At 29.5% G+C, this 12,250-nt stretch overlaps 1 pseudogene; it reads right to left on the bottom strand.

Annotated features, from left to right (window-relative positions):
- Positions 1 to 4,194: 4,194 nt before the first annotated feature.
- On the bottom strand, positions 4,195 to 10,706 carry LOC134254733 (uncharacterized; annotated as a pseudogene).
- Between the last annotated feature and the right edge of the window lie 1,544 nt (positions 10,707 to 12,250).

Raw genomic sequence — 12,250 nt, 5'->3', positions numbered from 1 at the left:
TCTAAATTGTGGATTTAACTTCACGCCTTGTTCGCGACAAACCTAAGTCGATAGAACATACGAGCGTACAGGTGTGTAGCGTTTGTTGTTTTTCCTATTGCATGATAGTTTAAAGCTTAAGGCAAAGTCGTATGTCTTTTAAATAAGGCCTTTTAAACTGAACCTCTGTGATGCTGAAGAAATCCTAACTGCTCAATAGACATCTGATGACATTATATAAATGACATCTTGCCATTTAAACTAATTAGTTTTATGCAGCAACCTAATTCTTACTTGGATTTGTACGGGAGCCCAATTAGGGCTTATCAAAAATATTTTTTTTTTACTTTCAAATAACAAGAAAAGAATTTCTTGTAACGAATTCCATACAAATTACTAGTATTTTTTTTTTATTTGTAATTATAAATTAAATTTGTTTTAACAGATTTGGTAAGCTTCTTACAATGATTTCAAATAATTCTTAAAACAGTTAATTTCGTTTAAACGAATTTTGAAAAATATTGCCGGTAAAACAAGTAAGATTCGTACGGAAACCCTTTTAGGACCTATCAAAAATACATTTGAATTCGATACAACGAATTGTTGAATTCGTTATATCAAATTTAATTCGTTTTAATATAATCTTTGAATTCGTAAAGACAATTTAAATCTGTTAAATCTACAAATTTGTTGCACTCGTAATTTCAAATTCAAATATTTGTGATAACAAATTGAATTCATTTAAACGGACTCAAAAAAATGTTATAACAAATACAATTTGTTTCAACAAATTCAAAAAATTGTTTAAAAAAAAAACAAATTCGTTTAAAAAAAATCTTAAGTTATTTATAAATTCGTGAAATCAAATTCAACAATCAGGGACTACAGAAAAATATATATAAGTAAGATTATGGAGATTTGTCGAATTTGTTTTAACGATTTTCATTCCCTATAACAAATTAAAGAATTCGTTTAAACGAACTCAATTCATTGTCTCAAGTTTTAGAATTTGTTAAAAGGTGTATCAACGTTTTTTGAAAACTTTTTCACAAATTCAACAAATTTGTTATAACAAATTAAATTCATTATAACGAAATCAAGAAATCGTTAAATTGTCATAACGAATTTAATTTGTCATAAATATTCGAAAGATTCAAATATATTTTTGATGGGTCCTAAATGGGCTTCCGTAGTGTCAAATGTTAATACTTATAACCAATATAAACGTTGCTGGTTTTGGATAGTGTTCAATTTTTTAGCCGTCTCGAAATGAGAAAATAGGAAATAATTTTTTTTTATACTTCTTTTGCGTTAAAGTCAAGATCTAGTAAATCACTTTAGACTATTTTTTTTTTTGCTTGATCCATTATGACTTCATAATCAATTTCAACTTTCTTTTTTCCCGTATTGTACGGCTTTAGAAGAATTATGAAGAAATAGTTTTTTTTTTCCATTGCATTCAATTTGAAATCATATGAAAATTAAAAGATGCTATGTGGACATCATACATACAGATAATACACGAACAAGCTTCAAAAAGATTAAACATTCTTAGAATGCTCATATACCAGGTTTCACGTAAAACACTCATTAAAATAATTTTTTTTTGTTCGACCTGTGCTAGAGTATTCTGATGTAGTTTGGGACAATTGTTCTGAAAAAGATTCTAAACTCTTAGAAGATATACAAGTTGAAGCAGGTAGAATTATCACTGGATTCAGATGTAACTCTTCTCGTACAAAATTGTACGATGAACTTGGATGGGATCTCCTAAAACAAGGAGAAAATTCATAAGTTAATATTGTTTTGTAAAATTATTAATGGTTATTCTCCTCAGTATCTGTATGATCTGATTGAACCTTATCGCCCATTAAGTCATTCGTATACTGTAGATCACTAAATTTTCGCGACACCTTATTTTCGCGAGATAGTCATTGACTCTTGATTAGCGAGACAAAATTTTCGCGAATTGTGGTTATTGCTCTATACATTCTAAAGGAATACTATTATACGCGAGAATTAAATTTTCGCGAGCACACTGTCTGGCGTAATTACGACAAAATAAAGTTCTCGCAAATAAAAAGTGATTTACAGTAATCTCAGAACTAATAATGTTCAATTTAAAATTCCTAATATTAGAACAACATCTTATATGGAGAGTTTTCTTCCCTTTACAGTCAAACAATGGAATACCTTGCCAGTTTATATCAAAAATGCCCCAGGAATATGTTCATTAAAAAGTCTTTTAAAATCTTATTTCTGTAGGAAAAGTATTGCACTTTTTTAATTTTGGAATAAGAAAATATAACATAATACATTGCCAGATAAGGAACAATGCTAGTAATCTGAAAGCAGATTTATACGATCAACATTTAGCAGAAAATCCAATGTGTGAACATTGTACTGATTGTTTTGAAGATGCCTATCATTACTTTATTGTTTGTCCAAAATATACAAATCCAAGAGATGTACTTTTTCAAAAAACACATGATATTATAAACTGTGACAATATTCCTGAACGTGATTTATTTTTAAATGGTAGTTCTAACCATGGACTTGATATTAATATACAAATATTTGAAGCTGTACATACATTTATAGCAGCAACAAAACGTTTTATATAAAACACTGTCATATACAGATATAGGTGTAATTTTTAATTGTTAGAAATGCTCCAAAACCGGTACTACTTTGTATTTTGCCCCCCCCCTGTAATTTGCCCTTTTTGTTATTTTGTTCATTCTATTTTTCTCTTTTGTACAATTTTTCTTTATATGACTTTTTCTGCATTTTTTTCTCTATGTTACTTTGTTCATTTTTGTTTGTGTTTTTTTTTCTCTTCTGTTGTACATTCTCTAATTATTACTATTTGTTTTGTACCTTGACCTAAATGTAGGCTATGCATGCTGCCCAATCCTATTCACGATACCATCAGTGAATAAAATATTGTTTAAATTAAATATGAAAAGTAATCCGATACCTATTTAAAATTTGATATTAATTTAAGGAAGAGGCCATGAACGAACAAGTTACCGTTTTCCGAGAGACTGTAGGTAATCTGGATACATTTCCTTTGTTGAAAATGATAAAAAATTCCAATATTCACGACTGGTTTTCGTAATATTACATTGAAAATGACAGTTTAAATTTGAATTTTCATCTTGTTTACCTTCAAATTATGCTCCGAAACACCTTTTTTTCCCAAGCTAGGTTTGTATACCATCATTAAAGAAATTCATTTCTTTCCTTAAAAGGCATATTAAAGTTTGAGAAAAACAACTTCTTGACCTATCAAATTATGACAGTGGTTATTTTTTTAAGTTAGAAGGTGATTCACTTCGCCACAAAATAATATACATGAGTACATCGATCCCCAGTTGCACTACGACTCCGACTTATGTACGTAAACACACGATGTCATAAAATTAAACTTCCATAGATTTCAGCTTGTATGTAAATATATGACGTCGTCAAAGCTTTTGTTGTCATAATATTGTTTGAAGCTGTATTATAATGATGCAAGTTTCTTTTCACAAATGAAATGACGCTTCTTTGAACATGGATAATCATTCCATTCTCCGTTTAAGTCATTTGATATAATAACGCAATCTTCCCCCATCCAAAAGTTGTTTGGCTCTTCTCTACCCCAGTTTGTATAAGTCGTACTATTAAGGAGCGTGTTGCTATGACTCCACGTAAAATTTCCCTCTATTTTTTTTATCACTGGCACCGATCCATGCAACAGAGATCCAATTACGATTCCCCACTGTCAATATTGAAAAAAAAATGAAAAAAAAAAACATGACTCCCTTCTTTCTTAATATCTCATTAAAAGGACAAAATTGACGTCGTTTATTGTAATAGTCTGCTTTTAAAAGAATATATAAAGCGACAAATACTAGTATATCTATATGGTTAAAAAGAAATTTTAATGCATAAAAATATAGTTTTATATAAATAGTTTTGTATATTCTCACATGGCTTTCCAAAAAATGGTCTCAACAGAGTCTTTGTTATCCATTCATTTTCGCTCCATGATGTAATTTCTGTCAGATAAGCCTGCAGTGCTTTAGCCTGACAATCATGAAAAACAAAGTAATGAATTAAAGAATTCACTGATAATATTTATTTTAAATCAAAATAATTAAAAATTCAATAACACGAATTTCAAAATTAGTAGTTACGAATTGTAAAGTAGGACAAATACAGGAAAATTTAAAAATGAATGACGAAGAAAATCTTGTATATGAAAATTACCTCGGCTTCTTGCCATGAAAGATTTAATTTCTGTAGTAAGTATAGGTGATCTTCATAAATCTTCCATTCAGAATCTGTAAAAAAAAAAGATTAAATGAGTTTCGTGTTTATATTTCCAATTACAAATATTATTTACTTGTAAAGAAATAACAAATGCGTATACATATGCGCGTATAACTGTATCAGTTACAGATTATTCGCATCAACAAGAATTATTCTAGTTCAAGCATAATAAAACGTTCATTTTATTTCACAGTGACGTCATAAATAGTTTACCTTTTTAACGCATGAAATTTATACCATTTAGGTTAAAAAAAAAACATGGCTGTTAGATTTAACCATAGAAATTTTTGTTATAAATCTTTTATAGTGTTTTAAAAAAAATACGAGACATCACTTGAAAAAATGGTAATTGGGATATCGTTTTATATAATATTTGATGTTTTCTGAAGGGCCTTATTTTGAAAAAGGTGAGTTTTACAAACAAAGATCGAACAAACAAAACCTATATACATGTAGGTGAAAAGGTTATAAACTTTGACCCCGGGGATATTAAAGGTGGGATATATTGCCTAGAAGGAGTAAGCATCTATCAATCAAAGATGATTTAAAAAGTACCACATTGCAGATCCACTATCCATGTTCCGTTTAACGGACAACTAAGAATTCCGGATCCGGTTTGATGAAACTCTTTGTAACATTTAAGGTACATTCGTCTCCGGATTCCAATAGCATCCCATCTCTCTGAATTGTTCATATCAGCTCCGTAAACATTAGGAATACCACAATCTGTTAAACACCGAATAATTACAGATATAACCACATGTGTATATTAACTATGTGAAGGGTTTTTTTTTTCTTAAACTCCATATTTGCATATTAAGGGGGGACCTATGTCGTTCTACGTCAAAGCAGCGTTATGTGACGTCACAATAGCAACGTTTGTTTTTCCCTGTTGACTTTTGCAACTGTGATATAGGCTTAACATTGTTAATAATCAATAACGTACACAATTTACAAAAAGAAAATTTATTCATCATTAATAAGAATTGAATTTGATTTATTGAGTTTGTTAATATTAGAATTCTGTTCCTTTGGTTGATAATTCATAGGAATTTTAGTTGTAAAGAAATACCTCGATCATATAATGATATACAAGTGCAAAAAGATAAGATAACATTCAGCAAAGAAAGCGGCTTAAATCAGGGAAATATGTTTAATTTCATGTTTACCATTAATAGCATTTTCTGGATAAAACTAAGAAAAAAATTTAAAAATGTATTTGTACCTATACTTGCTAATTGATTTATTAGTACATGTAGATTTTATTGTATAAAGTCATTTCTAGGAATTAATAGGTGTTGGTTGTTGACGGGGAAAGGGGGGGGCAGAATGATTGGAATCAAGAAGAAAAGAATATAAATCTGTTTAAATTGTTTCTAATCAAAACAAAATACTCGTTTTTTGCGAAATAGTTTTATATTCAGATGTTTGTCAATGCCTACTTACCTTTATTTTAGTGCAGAAAGGTCAATGATTATGACACAAGAGAACGAAAATAAAAGAAAACGTCATATTTCTTGTTTATTTTATCATAAAGGTATACTTTTTTCTTTGTTAAAATAAAGAGATGAGTCAATTCTTTAAAAAAATATGAATTACATTATTTTCACACAAAGACTTTTTAAGATATTACCTATTATGCATGTCGGAATTGTACAAAATACGACAAGAAAAACGGGGTGATACTTACATTGTGCTCCATTATAATTTTTCATGCTATATGAATTACAATGAATTTGGCTTCATTTAAAGATACAAGTCATATAATTTGAATACCTGTAGATTTTGAATGTGATTTGACATTTTTTGGTTCTTTTTAGCGCATATTTGGGGTAGAACAATAAAGTCTGAAAATAATCTATTATTAGCATTTTACACTGTTTTTGCACGTGCTCTTGTGTAAAATTACGCATATAAAGGTATTGTTTTTAATACCTAAAAATTAAGAGTAAGTGGTCAGGAAGAAAATGTCAAAGTTTTAAAAATTTCACACAAAGACTTTTCGGACATGGGTCCCCCCTTAAAGCTGTTATTTCATAGCAATATTAATTTCATGAATGTAACTATATCCAATCCAAGACATTCCTAACAACAATTTTCAATAGCATCCCCCAGCCTCAACTGAAATCATCGAAGATTTAGTCGATTTTAACAACCAATTTAAATGATATGCATATTTGATCCCTGCGTGTTTTCTATGGCTCAATGCCTTAAATGTGTCCATCTAACATTGTAAGACGTATTACAAAAGTATTTATGTTCCTGAAGTTTATATCTACATTATCTAGAACAAAACTGTATTATAGTCGAAATCTTTGACGGAACCTTTCCACCGAAGCAAAATGAAATGATTTGTATTGTAAGGAAAGGTACCCTAGTATATGTTTTTGTCTTATTCAATATTACCATGAATCACTTTTTTCTAAGCATTTTGATTGTTTGTTTGCTGTTCAATTCCCTTGAAAGAATTTTCTGCTAAATAGCGACCGGTAGAGTGCTGCAAATGTTGACCTATACAAGGCGCTCAGGACCATTGAACATTGTATAGTGACATGAGACCTCGGTTCATACGGTCTTATCCGAAATACAGGTCGCCACGCTTTCAAAGAAGTTCATGTAAATATATATTTACAAATTATATATTTTGATTACAATTTTTTCTCTCTAGTCGAGGAAGAAGAAGTTGAATCGGCTAAAATACTATTGCAAGACGTGGGGACAGGTTCGCGTCATAGTACATGTATATGTTGGCACTAAAAAGTATTCCACGCCTCTCAAAAGACGTGATTGCAATTTCTCACAACCCTCCCAGTTGGTTGAATATCAATGTGAATAAAATTTTTGGAAGGAACGATTAACAAATTAAAAGATTAAGAAAGAAATGCATGCATGTTAAATACTGTTCATTTAACATGCAAGTCTTCATTTCACAAAAATTATTGTTCCCTAACAAAAAAATACTATAGTAAACTATTGTTAACAATAGTTTACTAAAGTTAAATATAGTACCGAAGTTAAAACTTTGGAACTTTGATTTACTATGGTGAAAACTTTGGAACTTTGATTTACTATACAAAAAACTTATGGAACTTTTATTTACTATGGTGAAAACCTTGGAACTTTGATTTACTATAGTGAAAACTTTGGAACTTTGATTTACTATAGTAAAAACTTTGGAACTTTGATTTACTATAATTAAAACTTTGGAACTTTGATTAACTATGATGAAAACTTTGGAGCTTTGATTTACTGTAGTGAAAACTTTAGAGCTTTGATTTACTATAGTGAAAACTTTGGAACTTTGATTTACTATAGTGAAAACTTTAGAGCTTTGATTTACTATAGTGAAAACTTTGAAACTTTGATTAAGTACTATAAAACCCGTGGAATTTTGTGTTTGTTTTCCATTCTCTGCATTTTATGAAATTTCAAGGTTAAGAATCATTACAGTTTTAGAGAACTCTTTAAAAACCCAACCCCTTTCTATAAAGAATAATGTAAAATATTTGCTTCATTGGAACTTTGATTTACTATAGTAAAAACTTTGGAACTTTGATTTACTATGGCGAAATCTTTGGAACTTTGATTTACAATAATAAAAACTTTGGAACTTTGATTTACTATATTAAAAATTTTGGAACTTTAAATTTGGTTTACTATAGTGAAAACTATGAAACTTTGATTTACTATGGTGAAAACTTTGAAACTTTGATTTACTGTGGTGAAAACTTTGAAACTTTGATTTACTGTGGTGAAAACTTTGGAACTTTGATTTACCATAGTAATCTATAGTAAACTATTGTAATTTTTTTGTTAGGGTATACCTACCTGAAAGAAGGCATTCGAAATGTCCTAATGACAAGGGATTGCATCTTCGGTTAAGGGGGCAATTTTTATTCCAGCATGGCCCCGTGATATTCTGCAAAAGAAATGACGAAAGGTTTAGTTTTGAGTTTTACTTGAATCTCTAAACCATTACTTTTTGTCTTTTTTCCACCCTTCTTTTTATCACATTTATAAAGAAATAAATGAATATTATTACTTGCATTTTTCAAACAACAATGCGTTTGGATTTTGCTTCAGATTGACGGAAATAAGGAATTTATAAAATATGTTGCTGTATTTTTATTTCTATTTTTTAGCATTGTGCGCTAAATGAAATATTAACCGTGTTATAATTCTCTTGGTCAAAAAATTGTAACAAAAAAAGAGAAAAAGAAAACAAAAAACCATATTCAATTTTTTTTCTTACAATAATACACTCCATTTCCAGTTCTCAATTTCTATCCCCCCAAGAAATGAGATAGTTTGCCCAAAAAGTGTTGCTTTTTTTTCTAAATGACAATGTTGATTCAAAAATGATTTAAACTTTATTTTCAGAATGTTCCTTTTAACCTAAAAGACTGGAATAAATATATCTAAACTTTCAGATATATCGATGACGTATTGTCAATTAACAATGGTAATTTCCATTTCTACGTCGATACGATAAATCCAGGAGAGCTTGAGATTAAAGAAACGACAAAGTCTGACACATTTGTTCCATACTTGGATATTTTACTTGAAAAAGACATTAATGGTACCCTAACAACCAAGGTATATGATAAACGTGATGACTTTAACTTTTCTATCGTCAACTTCCCTTACTTATGCAGCAAGATACCTTCATCACCTGCATACGGAGTGTATATGTCTCAGTTGATTCAATACGCAGGAGCATGCTCTACGTATGAACAATTTCTAAAACGAGGTAAATTATTGACAAGCAAGTTGATGAAACAAGGATATCAACAATCTCGTTTGAAGACATCATTTCGTAAGTTCTTTAGTCGATACAATGACCTTATCAGCAAATGCAATTTATCATTGAGTCAAATGCTGACCGATTTTTTTCATGCCAATTGTTAGTACATTATCTATACACTGAATTGACGACGGATTTTTCCGTTATTTCCTGATCATGACAAGGAGCACACGGCGGGTGCGACCGGTCAGCAGGAGATGCTCACTCCTTCATGGCACCTGATACCACCTGATGTTTCGGAGGTCCGTGTTTGCTCTGCTCTTATTTTGTATTGTTTTATTGACTTTGAGATTGAATTCTGAGGATAAAAAAAAAGAAACAGAACTTTCGAAATGATGACGTTATATGAGGTTTTGGAATATCTGTAACATCAACGTTTGTGTGAGTAGCCTGCCTGGAATTTTGAATAATGATCGCACTCAGAGCAAGACGTTTGACCCCCCCCCCTTTTTAAAAAAAAAAAAACAAAAAAAAACAAGTGACACGTTTCATATTGATTCACGCTTCAATGTGTGCTTAAGTAAAAAATGAAGCATACATTAATTTTTCACGTATTGATTTCTTTTATTTTTTAATTTTCATTTTATTCTGTGTCTTTTCACAACATAGATCGCTAAAACAGGCGTTGTAAAATGTAGGCTGTTGCATAAGCTATATGCTATATAAATGCAAAATTAGAAACGATACACTTTGTTATAGATGATTTATTTTAATTCGGTGACACTCATATAAAAGTTACACGACTTTTTAAAATGTAATAGGTTTTAATTTTTGTTGAAGTCATAAAATAACACATTAAAAGTAGAAATATTTAGAGGAAAATTAATTGAGGACAGATGATACAAGCAAACTTATGTCAAAAAATTGAAAATAACAACTTGGGTCATGTTTAAATGAAAAATATAAATAAGTTTCACCAGGTAGTTTTTATTGTTTTTATTCAAAAATTAACAAAAATGGGATTTGGAGTGAAAAATATTTGTGTATTAGATTAATAAGGATGGTTTCAGAAGGGCAACCTTTTGAACATCAGAGAATGTTAAGGATTTCTTTATATTCTAGAAATTTGTTTTTTGCATCATTTGCAATGAAATTAAGCCAAAACGTATATATCCATATTTTTTTTTGAACTATCTGTCCTTTAAGAAAGAGATCTGAAAACATTTCTATTAACACTCATGTGCCATTTCATTTTAAAGATTATAATTTTAGCCATTTTATTTTCAGCATTTATCATAATTGTATCTGGAGTAACATATTGATATTTGGATTCATTTCGAAAATGTTGTTTTCAGTTTACCTTGTACCAGTCTTCTATCTCGCTGTAGATCCATCTCGCGTCCTCTATGTACTTTTCTGGGGCTGTTCTTTTATTTTGATAGTTGATTTCACAGTAATTAGCTCCTTCATATTAACTTACAGATTTACATCGCGTGGTTCTCAGACATTCTTCCACACAATCGAGTATACTATACTCAGCAAAGGAGTTGATCATTTTCCTATCCTACCTGTGGCCAGATTTTAACTTTGAATATCCATGTTGTAAACTTGCAGAAATGAGTGAGAAAGTATTGAAAAGATATGCAACATATTTCAGATTCATTATCGTACGCTTCATAGTTAATATCTCGTAACTTTATAATAGAGTTCTATTCGTTATTCAGTTTATATTGCTTAGAATAAGATAAATCAATCAAATTGTTCCGAAAATTTAAATACAATCTCAGAGTCAATAGTACCTTGAAAAATGATATTTTTATCTTTAAATCAGTTTTTATACCACAATAGGGCACAAATTACATGTGTTCTGATCTAATACTTCTCAGATTTATTTACAATTTTATGAACGTTAAAAAGAAGACAAGACGATTCTAAAACCGGATACACCACCTTTAACGTCTGTATCATATCATTTAAGCTATTTTAAATTATTTTAAGATTTTACCATTATATGAAAAATTTCCTGAGGTATTAAACTTATCTATGTGTACATTATAATTGATTTGAACATTGAGAAAATTTAAAACTGTTGTTTTAAGGGAATCGTTATCAAATTAATATGAATAAAGTATTTTAATTTGAAGATAAATTGATTTTATGCATAATTCCAGGTTTTTATAGCATATTGCATTGTAATTTGATATTATTATGTTAATCGGTATATTTTAAAGAATTTTTATCATGTTTCAAAATTTGTTGATATAACAAAGATGATGTACTATTAAACTCTCCTTTCAAAAATTTTCCCTTAATAAATAAATAATGGTTTGAATTTTCTGCAAAAAAATCTTTTAAATTTGCTTAAAATCATTAGAGAATTATTTCTCAAACATCATATGCGTTAATCCTGGTAGGTAAAACTACCTAGTGGGATTTACAAAACGGCTAAATTTTTGCACCTATAAAACTTTGTTGTTGATAGTATTATTCTTAGGGAGTAATGTACTACTTGTGGTATTTTGATACATTATTGCAAAAGGTTTGATGCATATTTAACAGAAATAATTTCTGAGGGAGAAAACAACTGGATGAATTGTTAAAATCGTACTTTGGGGATAATGCAAGAATATGGATTGATTGAAAAAAATAAAGAAAATTATGAATTAGTAAATTCAAATTCGAAACAGATTTTATAAAATTTCGTTTTAAGATATTTTTATTAATAAATGCGCTTAAATCTAACTTAGGTAAGAAAAAACAGCAACTAAAAGTGTCTGGACCCGTGATTATTAAATATCATAGGATCTTTTTTTTCTATTTTTTGTTTAAAGCGGAAGATATGACTGGGCTATATATGTTGCATGGATTGGAGTCAGTGACAAAATCAACGAGGGAGCTTTCTCAAAGCAATAAACTGCTTGATGATGAAACTTTTAAAATCTGTAAATCGGGAGAACCTAATAACAGTTACCAAGAGAATTGTGTCTTTATATCGATTTTCCTCATAGGTTAGTTGCTTGCCTTTTCATGTCACCATAAATTACTATATTGATGTGTAAGTGAAAAGAATTAGATTAATTTTGATATTCAAAAAACAGATTCATTTCGAGATAGGTTGTCACAACTTGCAATAAAAAGTGATAGCTTTATTGTCCATCTTGTAATAATGTTTTTCGTATAAGAGATGTTACATTTTTATTCTTTCTT

The sequence above is a fragment of the Saccostrea cucullata genome, unplaced genomic scaffold (assembly GCF_032062105.1).
Source record: "Saccostrea cucullata isolate Sc308-1 unplaced genomic scaffold, CSIRO_AGI_Scuc_v1 ctg1419, whole genome shotgun sequence".
Lineage (NCBI taxonomy): Eukaryota > Metazoa > Mollusca > Bivalvia > Ostreida > Ostreidae > Saccostrea > Saccostrea cuccullata.
This window is presented reverse-complemented; position numbering and strand designations above follow the sequence as displayed.